General features: G+C 39.7%; 2 long non-coding RNA genes across 2 annotated transcripts in view; one reads left to right on the forward strand and one right to left on the reverse strand.

The window, feature by feature from the left end:
• The window catches only part of LOC128076315 (uncharacterized), a 183,946-nt gene that overhangs the window by 120,075 nt on the left and 50,336 nt on the right, over window positions 1-13,535 (reverse strand). The window lies entirely within an intron of this gene.
• Window positions 3,819-11,066, forward strand: LOC128076317 (uncharacterized). Its single transcript, XR_008204346.1, has 3 exons — window positions 3,819-3,988; window positions 4,342-4,635; window positions 10,778-11,066. It is a non-coding gene; the product is annotated as an uncharacterized LOC128076317 (long non-coding RNA).

The raw sequence follows: 13,535 nt of genomic DNA on the forward strand, positions 1-13,535 counted from the left end.
GCAGCCGCCCCTGGGAATCTGCCCGATTGAGTTGGCACGGTTATTGACCTCTCACTCAGGGCTGAAGCACATGGCAAGGCAGTGTTTCCTCTGGGAAACAGAAGATTTTGCTGTGCTGCCAGCCTGAAACCTTTCTGATCGCTCTCTTAGCCCACTACAGTGGCTGAATGCAGATCCATATTTCACCCCTGTGGAGGAGTGTGACACTTCTTGTCTAAAAGCTTTCCAAGAATGGCGATGTGCACATACACACTGCTCTGACGAAAAAAAAAAAAAAACCAAACCAAAACAACAACACAGAAAATAAAAATAGAACCACCACACTGAAGAGCAAAGGCAGTAAACATGTCTCTTCTGGTTTTAGGATTATGCCAAGAGAACTGAAGTTCCTGTTAGCAGAGATGAGACGCGCATTTTACAGCACAAGCAGGACGTAAGGTGGGGGGATGCAAAATAAGTCATGGAGTTCTCCATCAAAGGTCCAAGAGACCAAAAATCCATCGAGGAACAAGGAAATAAAATAGCCTGAGAACAAATTGCTATATTGTATCTTTTTAAGGACATTTATTGGTGACCGTCTCTCCACATTGAGAGAATTGTAATGTCTGAAAACAGTAACACCATTTTAGAAGGAGGTTCCCAGATACTTGAAATAAAATATTTAAAAATAATGCTCCAAATCTCAAGTCTAAAACTGAAGCATTACAAAGTAGCCATCACTACTATCCTTGCATGTATCTTTTCTGAAATTCTTGTCAAAGTAACACACATAGACAGAGAGAACCAAGAAAAGATTTTAGTGTGAAAACAGAGCCCATTTTGCCAGAAGAATGTGAATAGTCTAAGATTCTCCAAAGCAGAAACCAGCAATACACGCAGCACAGGTATCACATACTTTCATCTGATTGTCATCTTGAAAAAGACAGGGCTGCACAGCTTTGATTATTACTGATCATCGCCACCTCTTCCAACATCCAAGAACAGAAACAAGTTCCCCATGTTTCCAGAGTTTTGAATCACTTCCACAATAACACAACAGCCATTTCCAGCTCTTAGCACATCATGGCTGCTACGGTCACACGAGAAAAAGAGAGCCTTCTTCACATTCTCACAATTGCAGTCTCATACCTCAAAATTTCACTTTGTAGCTGATGCTGTGGCTTAACCCAGCAGCACCACGCAGCCGTTCAACCACTTCCCTGCCTCCCAGTGAGACTGGGAAGGGAGTCAGGAAAAAAGTCAAACTTGTGGGTTGAGATAAAGACAGTTAAATGGGAGATCAAAGGTAAATAATAATAACAATCATAAAACAATAGATTATAGAATCATGTAATTACTCAGGTTGGAAAAGATCTTAAAGATCAAGTCCAACTGCACCCTAACCATACTACCCTAACAACCTTTTGCTAAATCATGCCCCTGAGCACCATATCCAAATGGTTTTTAAACACATCCAAGGATGGTGACTCAACCATCTCCCCGGGGAAACTATTCCACTGCTTAACCACACTTTCTGTAAAGTTTTTCCTGATATCCAACCTAAACCTCCCCTTGCACAACCTGAGGCCATTTCCCCTCAAGCAATAAGGTCTCCCCTCAGCCTCCTTTTCCCCAGACTAAACAGCCCCAGTTCCTTTAGTCACTCCTCATAGGGCATATTCTCCAAGTCCTTCACACGCCTCATTGCCCTTGATTGCGTCTGTTCCAGCACCTCAATGTCCTTTCTGTATTGAAATGCACGATGCAATTGCTCACCACCAGTTTACTAATGTCCACCCAATCATTTAGCAGTGGCAGCACCCACCAGCCAATTCACCGTTTCATTGCCCAGCATGGCACCACATGGTACAAGGCACCCCTTTGGACATTCGGGTTCAGCTGTCCTGGTTCTGCCCCCTCCCAGCTCCTTAGGTATCACCAGCACCTCACTGGCAGGGCAGCATGAGAAAATGAGAAGTCCTTGGCTCTGTGTAAGCACTGCTCAGCAACAACTAGAACATTGGTGTGTTATCAACATTATTCTCATTTTAAATCTAAGACACAGCACCCTACCAGTCACTATGAAGAAAATTAGCTATATCCCAGACAAAACCATGACAGTGGGTCATGCACATCACAGGACATGGACCACTGTCTACATGCCACACTCCATCAAAACAGCAGCACCACAAGGAGTCGAAAGACAAGAAAATCTACAATAAAGCTCAGCTCAGACAGATGGGACTCCAGGTAGTTATTGCAGCTTGTAGGTGACTTCATCTGCAAATGAAAAAGATGCTGAAAGAACTACTGAAGGTCATTCAAAGTACCATTATGAGTATAAAAATAGTCTAACTTGTTCCAGCTCATTCCCCAATATTGTTCTCCTACCTTTTACATCTGACAAGTGTGTTTCTTTACCTTTAATCCTAGCACCCAAACACTGGTCTAAATTAACTTCTAGCTACATACAGACCAGATCAGAATCTGCAATTATCAACATCACTGCTAACTTTGAGTAGTGTGGATGCATTGCTGAATGAATGTCCTCTTTGCTTCTTCTGAGCTAGCTAGAAATATTTGAAATATACTTTTTCCTCTCTTCATTGCCCATATTACTTAAAAATAAACACTATATTAAAAAAAAAACAACAACAACAACAAAAAAAAAAAAAAACAACACATACTATCAAATATGTTTGAAAAACTATTTTTCACTTAGTCTTTCTGAGAAATACTTCTATGGATATTGGTTAATACTGAATAGTTAGTATCACATCATTGTAAGAACTACTTTTGAATTACTGAGCGTAGAGAGAGAGAAGAAAAATTCAGATATCACCCTTCCTGTCTGCAGAGGTTATTTGTTGCTATTCTTTCATGTGTAAGACTCCAAAAACAACCCACACTTTCACCTATATTTACTGAATACTTCAATAAAACTTTAAGTGGATTGTTCATTGTGCCAAACCAAAGGGGCTACTTTCTCCAAAATATTCAGTTGAGTTTCCCCAGTTGTACTGACACTATTGTATTAAAATCTTTGCAAAGTAATAAAAATAGGAGGAAAGTATTATAATTTCTTTATCTGTAAGGTCATTCATTACCTGCAGACAGATCTGTGCCTTGGAGCAGAACACAATTTTTCTTTTCACTCATAAGCGAGATATCAGATCCAGTACCCTGCTCCCTTCTCACAAACCCAGCAGATGTCAAGGGTGCAGCCAGACCGAAAGGCTCTGCAGAAGTGCAACCAATGAAATATTGCTGGAGGAGGAGGGTATCAGGAAGGATCCATAAGCAACCAAAATCCAGTCTTCCTCCCAAAGCCACAACCTCAGAGCAGCATATTTACCATGATCCACATCCAATTTCACGTAAAACTGAGTGAGAATGAATTAACTCCTTTGTGTGGCAAAAGTATAATAGAGGAAGAAATGTTGCATCTGTTCATACTCTATTTGCATATTTCTATATTTACTATTGCAGTTCACTGTGTTTTGTAAGCCAGCCTCCATATGATGAATTTTTATCGCATTTAAGTCTTCATGATAAATACAGCACCTAGCAGATCTAGTCATTACAGCCTGTATTCATTACTAAAGGAAGTTATATTCCAAAATCGTTCCATGGTAGACAACTCCTCCAGATCCAGGTACTTCCTTGTTAAGACACAATTAGTATGATAAATATAGTTACAGGAAATAAAGGCACCACAAAATGGTGGGGGGGGGGAGGAAAGATAACTATTACAAGGAAAGGTTTAATAATTAACAATAATGCCTCAGTCACCTGCAAATAAAGCAGAACTCTATCCAAGTGTTCATTATCAGCAGCAGTTCAAAGCCAACATGGCCTTAACCTCAAAACGGATGTCTGTGACAATATGGTAGGCAGAAGGATGAAACTGTATTGTTTCTCTTATACAGGAGCACTGCCATAAGACGCTTGGGTCAGACGATGGAGACAGTGATCACCATGGATAAAGCAGCTGCAGCCTCAGGAGCCTGTGAGTACAACCACAATGCTCCCCCAGTTCTTACACTGCGCTCAGGCTAGCACTTCCCTGCCCACAGAATAACCTACAGGCACTTGAGGCTCTGTTTTTTTAATATACATTGGATTAAGGAAGGCTGTTTTGAGATATATGGCCACTGCTAGGTCAAATGAAAAGCCATTCACTTTTACTTCAATTTAACTGCAATTACTGAATTATATAACCTCACTTAATTGTACTGTTCACCTATTTACTATTCCCATCATTCTGTCTCAAGCCATCTAAACCACCTCTTCTAAGAAAACACCTCCTGCTGACTGAAACCACCTTCAAATAATTAAGCTCAGTATCCTCTTTTCTCCCAGGAGTATGGAAGACTGTGTCAGTGTCACAGATATCAAAGCAACAGGGCTCAGCAGCACCTCAAGAGGGTCATCTAATTCACCTCTTTGTCCCAAAGGCAGGATCAATTTCTTCTAAATTGTTCTTGACAGAAGTTCATTTAATCCATTCTTAAATCCTCCAGCCGCTCCTCAGCTTCCCTCAGAAATCCAGTCTGTGATCAGCCTCCTTTACCATTAGAAAACTTCTGCAAATGCTTGGCCTACATCTCCCTGACTGCAATTTAGCCTATCACTTCTTGCACCACTCTGTTGAAGGTAAAGCAGCATCATTTTACTTAATTTACCATCAACTAACACAAACCTGTAATCACCAATTCAGTTAGTGAGAAAAGACAAGACACAAACCATAATGCAAATACTTACTTAGAGACCTGTCCTACCTGTTCATTTTTTCAAATACCCTAATTTTAGCTGTGTTTAATCTCACTACGAAATTTCTCCATCAAAGCAATAGGAATCACAGGGGGCTGTCACATTGTAAATTACCATTTCTTTCTATTGTTCTACAATTAATGGCTTCCTGTCACACTGTTCCTTAGCTTCCCTTTCCCAGTATGGGCTGCGCATGAGCTGCAGCCTCTCAGGGTGTCCCTGTACCATCATAATCTTGCCTGTTCTCCTAAACGTCCCCTTGTTCTGGGGGTCATTCTACAGAGGGCTGCTAGCCCACATGTGGACACAACATTCCCCATGAGGCCCTTGAAGTGCTGAGCTGCATGAAAACAGCATCTTCACATTTCAAATTTTATAATCGTGGGCAACTACAGGAGAAACCACTGCAAGAATGTAATGCAGTGTATGGTTAGCTTTCCTTACCCTGTAGATACAGACATTTAATGCTTTCTTCACCTCTTCTTCAACATCGATGAAAGGTTCTGGGATCTCCAGAGCACTGAGCTGGAGGACCATGACTACAGCACTGACAAAATCTTAGCCAACCCCAAACTCATGCAGGATTTGCTGCTCCAAGTGGATGCATATAAGTTTATGAGGTCTGATGATATTCATCCAGAGTACTCAAAGAAATGACCGATACCACTGTGAGACATATCTCACTTATTTTTTTTAATAGCTTTAGAAATTTAGAGAGGTACCAGTCAAATTGGACACTGGTCCAATTTTCAAGACAGACAAGAAAAGTAATTACAGGTTTGTCAGTCTCACTCCAATGCCTGGTAAAAATATGGTGATTATTCTGGGAGTAATCAAAAAACACCCAAAAGGAAATAGTCAGTGGTCACAACCAACATGGGTTCATGAGGTGAAAGTACTGTTTAGCAAATTTAATTTCCTTTTATGACAAGGTTACACATCTAGCTGACCAAGGGAAGTCAGTTGATGCATTCTTAATTGATTTCAGCAATGTTTTTGATACTGGTTTTTGTGGTATCCTTCTAGAAAAAAAAAAAAAAAAAAGTCCAGCATATAATTATATAAAAACATAATATAATGGGTGAACAATTATCTGATGATTTAGGCTCAAAAAACTGGAGTAAATATGGCTACCATCAGGCTGGCAGCCAGTCACTAGTGGAGTTCTGCATGGCTCCATTTCAGGGCCAGTTCTCTTTAATGTTTTCATCAATTACTTGGATGCAGACATACTAAGCAAGTTTGCAGATGAAACTACACTGGGAGGAGCTGTTGACTGCCTTGAGGGTAGGGGTGCATTGCAGAAACATCTTGACAGACCAGAGAGCTGAACCATATGAAATTTAACATGAGCAGATGCCAAATTCAGCATCTGGGATGGGGCAACCCTGGATACACCTACAAAATGGAGGACAAGAGGCAGGAGCACGGCCCCACCAAAAAGAATCAGGGGTTCTGAGTAATGGCAAGCTGGATCTGAGCCAGCAGTGTACTCCGGCAGCCAACAGAAAGTTAATGAAAGGGTCTGCACCAGAGGATGGTGGGCATGGGACAGGCTTCCCAGGGCTGTGGGCACGGCCCCAAGTGCCAGAGTTGAGAGTCTGGACAAAGCTCTCAGACATTGGGCTTGATTTTGGGAGGTGCTGCGTGAAGCCAGGGGTTGGACACCATGATCCTTGTGGGTCTCTTTCAACCCAGGTTAATCTATGTTTCTATGAATCTTCAGCCTGCAGGCCCTCACTTTCATGCTCACCAGTGAGCCATTCATTCACGTTTAGCATTAAACGTGGAGGTTGTGGCAGGGGGGTTGGAGACTCATGATCCTTGAGGTCCCTTCCAACCCTGGCCATTCTGTGATTATGCAGCAAGTGATTAATACCTGTTGACAGGTCACTACCTCCACCCATAGTATTTTTGGTCTCTTAGTCCTTCTTTCCATGTCTTTATAGTGCTGCTCCTTCAGAAAAAGCACTGTACAGTACTGGTTGTGAGTTGCACATATAGGGTGTGCCTTTAGTGCAGGTATCTCCAGAGACAGCTACATACACTCATTTCCAACCCCACCAGAGTTTTGGGCTGATCTGCTGCTCTGAACTGTTCTTACCAGTTCTGTTACTTACCAAGTAATACTTTCTTCCATATTTCAGCTACACTACTCCCACACTGGGAAGTACTTACACATGCACTTAAGTACTTTCCTTTGCTTAATCAAAGTCTGTATACCTGTATGCAAACACACTAATTGCAGGCAAAATTGTTCTTATGTAAGCCACTAAACAATGTTTTTCATGGAGTTGAAAATGCACAACAAAGACCTTTGTGGCCATTAAACATTTTAGGGGAAAGCTTTTAACTTTAGGTGAGGAAACGTGTCGGGGGAATTTGAGTAGGTTATCATCAGTATCATCAGATGAGAAGAATAATTTATTTCTGACACTTGTCTTTTACAGCATGTCATTAGAACGATCCCTTTATAGCACCATTCATATACATGACATCTTAAGTCATACCCATCCATCTTCCTCAGCAGACAAAAGACTATCATCCTTCTAAAATTTCATTTTTCCATTTGAAAGACTATGTCAGAAACCATTTCACAAGTATTAACAAGTCCAGCCTAGCAATTTCCTGGAATCTTCAAGTACTTTCTAAGGCCACATTTTCCTCCTTCCCTTCTGCCCCCAACCTACTCACCACCTTCCAGTCATGTAAAAAAGTAAACAAATGCAAGAATGCAACATTTAGTGAATGAAGTGCACCAACCCTATGACTGATAAGCTCATGATTTTGTCACAAAGAAGCTTTTTTCAAAAGCCTCACAGAGAAGTTACTTTTGTATTATGGATGATTAGTAGCCCCTATAATGACAGCTCTTTCTCTGAGAAGCTTGGAACAAGTTAACAACAAACCAGGTGTGCGCTGGTGACAAGCCCAGCAGAGTATCTTCATTCTGGTGCTACATTAAAGACTTGTTATAGTTTTTAAGATGAGAACCTGAGTTCTCTTCAGTCCTTTCTGCACATCATGCTTTCCTGAATTCTATCAGTCAGGACAACACAGGGTACTAACATTCAGACTGACACCTTTACAACCTGGGACCATTCTTCCTGCAGGTGACCAAGTTGCTTCAAATATATGTTTTTTAATATTTTTGTAAGATTGCTCAGTAAACTGATGCGATTTCCCTCGTGGGAAAGAACAAGTTTTTCCATTATTGAGTTCTTAACACACCCTCACTGTTCCATCATCTTCACACATATCATACATCCATCTTTTTCAAGGACCATTACAGTGAAAATTATCAGTCCATATACCACATTCAGTTAGTTAGCAGCTGACCTAACATCAGCTGAAATTAATGGTGTGGTATGAAATCAGATGTTCAGGAAGTGTCCCCCTCATACAAGCATTACTGCATATGGTAACTTCATTCAATCTGTGAAAACCTCCATGTACTTCCTTGCCAACTGTTTCTTTACATATGATAAAGCTCAGTATTCCTATGTAACACTAATTGTTTGGATTGCTGGCACTGGATGTCAGCATGCTGTTACTGAAGGAACACACTATTATGGTAGCACATTTTATCACTAAAATTAAATATCAACAGAAGTCAAAAGAGTAACAGAATCCACTCAAAACTTTGAAAGATAATTAGCACAATATGGTTGGAGTTTTAATGCAGAAATCACCTCCTTGATGGTGGATAAAAACATCAATTTTTTTCTATTCCACTGCAATATTAAAGAACCAAAGTTTATCCCTCATGCGGGAGAACACATTTCTTTATAGTCTAGTAGATATTATCTAGTCAAGAGATACAGAAGACCTGTATCTTCAGTAAAAACAGTCAGATTGGTAGCTTGTTAAATGATGGATAATGAAATTTGCATTTGTTTCTCACTATCTCCTGTTACAGCAGGAAAGTGACAGTATAACCTACAACCCTCTGTCTGAGCAAATAATACAGAAAATACATGCAGAAGTCACTGTAATATTTCTAATGAATCTAAACTTGTATCTTCCCAGCATCAATGGAAATCCTGTTCCTGAGCCATGGAGTATGCATACAGAAGTCGGATATTCCTCATGGGCTACGACACATATTTCTAAAATCCATGATGAAGTGGTTAGTCAGATCTTAACCATTTAAAACTAAGAAAATCTCTTTGGAGTTTACGGTACGAAAAGAGGTTTTCCCTCTACATGAGAGAGAGCAATTTTTAATGGCTACACATAACAAACTGAGTATGTAGGTATATCAGCCCAACATTTTTTAATGAGATTTATAAATGACTTACTGCAGCTCTAAGTCTGGTTGATTTGGCCTGTGGTTTCTGAACTTATGGTAGAGTACAATATCTTCTTGGCAACAAAGTCTGGTAAAAGCATGAAGTGCCATTTTTAACACTCCTATTTCTAAACAGAGTAAAACATTTGTACTACATCCTTGTTTAGAGTCTCTCAAGGCAGCAGGATCCACAACCTTTGCATGATGATTCCCCTCTCCCTCTCCCTTGAGATGACTGATAGTTTTGTCAAAACAGTGCTTAGAGTATACCAGTACATCCACAAAAAAAAAAAAAAAAAAAAAAAAAAACCAGTAGTGATAAGTGTTGCACAGACGGGAAACTCCATTTTTCATGCTGGACACATCTATGGGCAAAAGACCTATAATGAAAGTAACAAAGAGGATTCTGGATACCTGAAAGTTATTCAACACATGCAATTATGTATTTTTATCAGAAAGCACAATTAAAGACTGAAAGTTCATCCAAAGCCAGCTGAAGCTTACAGAGACCTATTCCAACATCTAAAAAAACTAGATCAGGATCTTAAATTTCCATAGGCATAAAATAGTGTACTTAGAGCACTGCTACACTAATAATGTACTAGTATAGCATAGTCCTGCTATGGAGAAAAAAGAAAAGAACTACTAAATAATAGCAGGTAGAAAGATGGAGTTAGCAAGAATTGTCACCAATAGAAAGATAGAGAAAGTATTGTAATAATCAGTGAAACAAGCACAACAACTTAACATCACTGCAATTCAGTTAACTGTCAAGAGTACAACCAGGATGAATCCTCCTACTAGGTCTGCAGAAGTAGAGTTTGGAGCTTTTTCTCTTTTCGCTTTTTTTGCCACAGATCAGGAGATGATAGAGGACTAAATAAAGACTTTCTCAGTTGAACCAAATAATGGCTAACATAGGCACTGCATTTCTACTGAGACAGTGGTAACTGCAGACTTAGCAGAGACCACAGAGATTAACGGAAATTCTTTTATAACCAAGTTTTCTTGACTTCTCTTGGCCATAACAACATAAATACATCAACAGTTAGAGCAAGTAAGCCCATCTGTTAAATCACTGTTAAATCTATGTCCGAGGAAAGAGCAACTTACCGCTGAAGTTGTAGTGTCTCTGAGCAGGTGAAAATACACAAACACTGGACCAATCAAACATCCTAAATTACTGTGCATGTCTTACCAGAATACCCTTCCTATCTTTCTGTTTTAGCCAAATTCCACTTTGAATAGATAGGTTTGTTTTCCAGCTCACATGCTCTCACTCATTTTGATGAGATGATTTGAGAGGGTTTCAGCTACAGGTTAAAACAAATGAATGTACATGTGGTAGGTTGCTATGGTCCTGCTGTAGGCTTAATGGAGTCTGCAGGTGAATTCATCTCCCTAACCCTTAGGTTTCTATTCTATAAAGACCTGAATCACTCTCAAGGTGTCACCAACTAACCATGCTGACTGTACGTTGATCATGATGGAATTTTAGACATCTTCCTCACGTGTATGCATATACCTATACGGTTTTTAATCTGGAACTAAATTTCAGTACAAGTGGTGAAGCAAACTTTGGCTTCCTATTTAAAACCTGTCAGACAGTGTTGCTGACATTGAATTTCTACACTGCACACACCCACACATTTCCTAACTTCAATCTGAAAATGGGGGGGGGGGGGAGAGGGAAAGGGGAAGATACAAAAACAAGAAGAGCCTTTCTATTTTAAGGTTACAGAACCACAGAATCAGAGAATGATCGAGAATTGAAGAGACCTCTAGAGACCATCTGGTCCAACCTGCTCAAGTAGGATGAATGACTTAGAGCAAGTCGCCCAGGACAACACCCCATTGGGTTTTGAGTACCACAAGGATGGAGACCCCCCCCACTCTCTCTGGGAAGCCTGTGCCAGTGTTTAACCACCCTAATGATAAAAAGAAAAACAGAATAAAATAAAATAAAGCTTTTTCATATGGTTCCAGATGCATACTATGAAGTGGGCTACTTTTAATAGGAACTTCTAATGGCAACAAAATTCCTTGACCAAGCATGCATCGAACACCACAACCCTGTAATTTGTGAGTTAATATTAATATTAAGAACTAAAGAATGGCACTGCAATACTAGTTTTGGCCGTTGTGACCTCAAGAATAAACTGACTGCACTTATAAATACGCTCACATCTGTGAAGACATCATCTTCACAAATCTTTATAAATCTATGAAGACAATTGAGCAAAGCACAGGAAAGACTAATGCCTAGGGAGAACAGGAAAAAGGCAGTACTAGACTAAGTACCATCCTCATATATACATCATTATTTCTTTTAAACTTTGTAGTCAATATTTTGCAAGTCTGAACTTTAATTTAATTTTCATTTTTAAGTGGAATATACACAATTTTATGATCCTCATATTTTTACATAGAAAGGAAAGGAAAAGCAAGGCCAGGTGCCTCTCTCCCACTTTGTGTCTGTGGTAAATGAGCATAGCTATACTCATTTTAGTAAAATTCAACAGATGATAACAGCTTAAAATCTAGTTTATGTTTTTAAGCTGTGTTGTTTTCCAATCATAAATACACATTTGCTTTAATTCTCTTTACATGGATAGAACCCTCTCAGAAGATGGAATGCCAGTAATTCAAAAGAAGAAAAAAAGAATCATTCAGAGGGTTAATAGAGTGCCTTTAATGGCCTTATAATGTTTACTAAGGCAATTTAGATATTCAAACAGCAATACCTGTTTCGAGCACTTATCATGTTCTACAACAACTGTTCTGGACAGCCCCAGCTATTTGCATTTTGATTGTTTAAGGCCTTTGATTCTTTCCAATCTACTTTAATTAGGTCGCAGAGAGAGGGAGAGCATAGGTGACATGGCTTCCATTTGATGTACTATTTGACAAAACCCTTACAGCAGCCAGTGAAAATCAACCTAGAAAAAGATATGCTGTTAGAAATGAAAAACACTATTGCAAAGCTGGTCTGGTGACTTTATACAGTAAAGATGCTGTACACATTGTGATAGAAAAGGATACACCTTAAAGCAGGAGCCATATTTCTTAGCCAAAGTAACGCTAGGATACATCTTCAGCACTATTTTCACGCTCTTATGTTATTACTAACCAATCAACTATGGCCCTGTCATATACACCAAGAAAACAAGTTGTTTTGCCAGCACATTTCTAATTTGATGGATCGTGACTTTTATCTCCCAGCAAGGATTCAATCCTTGCTTGTCCTTTTTTTTATGGCTACAATTTAAGGCACTGAGCCATGGCAGTCTCTCACACTAACCTCGGTGTATTTTCTATGTCACAGATATAGTTAAAAAATAGCAGTGGCTTTTGCAGTAATTGAGAAGTGTGGCTGAGGAGCACACAACATGACTCATGACATCCATGATGACTGAACTTCACAACATTTCTACTTGTGTTTGACTCTCAGTTTTCTTTTGACATTAATGGTATTTAGTGACGTGTGAAAATTAGTTGCCACTTGCCAGCATATCACCTTAAAATACTGTTACAAAAATAAACAGAATGGTAAAAGAGAGCCATTTCTATTTCCTGATCAACACCTCCTAGACTCTAACTTCCCACCCTACACTACAAGGAGGAAAGGAATACACAGAGTTCTTGGGAGCACAAGCTATCATTTTCCTAGGAGGCTGAGTAACAGAAATGGGCCACACTGCCTTCCAAATATCATGTGGACAAACATGTAGCAACCTTCCACATTGTGCCTGTACCCATGAAGGTACAAATAAGTTTTGGTGAGTACATACCTAATTCCATGCTTTTCCCCAGGAGAATGTCTGGTTTTGCTGACTGCTTGCAAGCATTCAGGTGAGGAATAAACTAATAGCACGTGTGTTGATTGCAACAGCTAAGTAACATCAGACCACACTGGAGAGAAATGAAGACAGCATTATTGCAAAAAAGCAACATCTCCTGTATAACAACACCCCCAAAATTCATAAGTAGGAGAATATTATTCCAGTACTGCAGAATATTATCCACCTCAAGGAATGTTCCATCATATCAAGAGCCCATTTCTAACACTGGATGGTCCATGACAAATGATCCACAATGGCTAAACAGAGAAAGAATTGAGCAAGCCACACAAGTGCAGAATTACTCGTCCTCTGACATACTTTTCTCAACTTTCACATTGAGCAGTTCTTGATTTCTTGAGGTAGAGCCTATAGCCTTTTATTTTTCTAACCCTTAGGAACCTATTTTATATTCTTGATTTCCACACCAGCCTATGACAAAGAGTCACAAATGCAATTCTGTAAAGCAATCACAGAAAGACCAGCTAGCAGCAGAAGTCAACAAGTTGAAATAAAGGATGCCTGAGCAAGGCACATGTAACTTTTTTGTTTCGTCGTCGCAACATTTTTAATGGACATTGTCTCTGATTCTCTTCCTCAGTTTTTCAGCCTTGAAAGTGGCACAGCCAGTGAGCTATTCTCAGACAATGAGG

The sequence above is a fragment of the Tympanuchus pallidicinctus genome, unplaced genomic scaffold (genome assembly GCF_026119805.1).
Source record: "Tympanuchus pallidicinctus isolate F22 unplaced genomic scaffold, pur_lepc_1.0 scaffold14, whole genome shotgun sequence".
Lineage (NCBI taxonomy): Eukaryota > Metazoa > Chordata > Aves > Galliformes > Phasianidae > Tympanuchus > Tympanuchus pallidicinctus.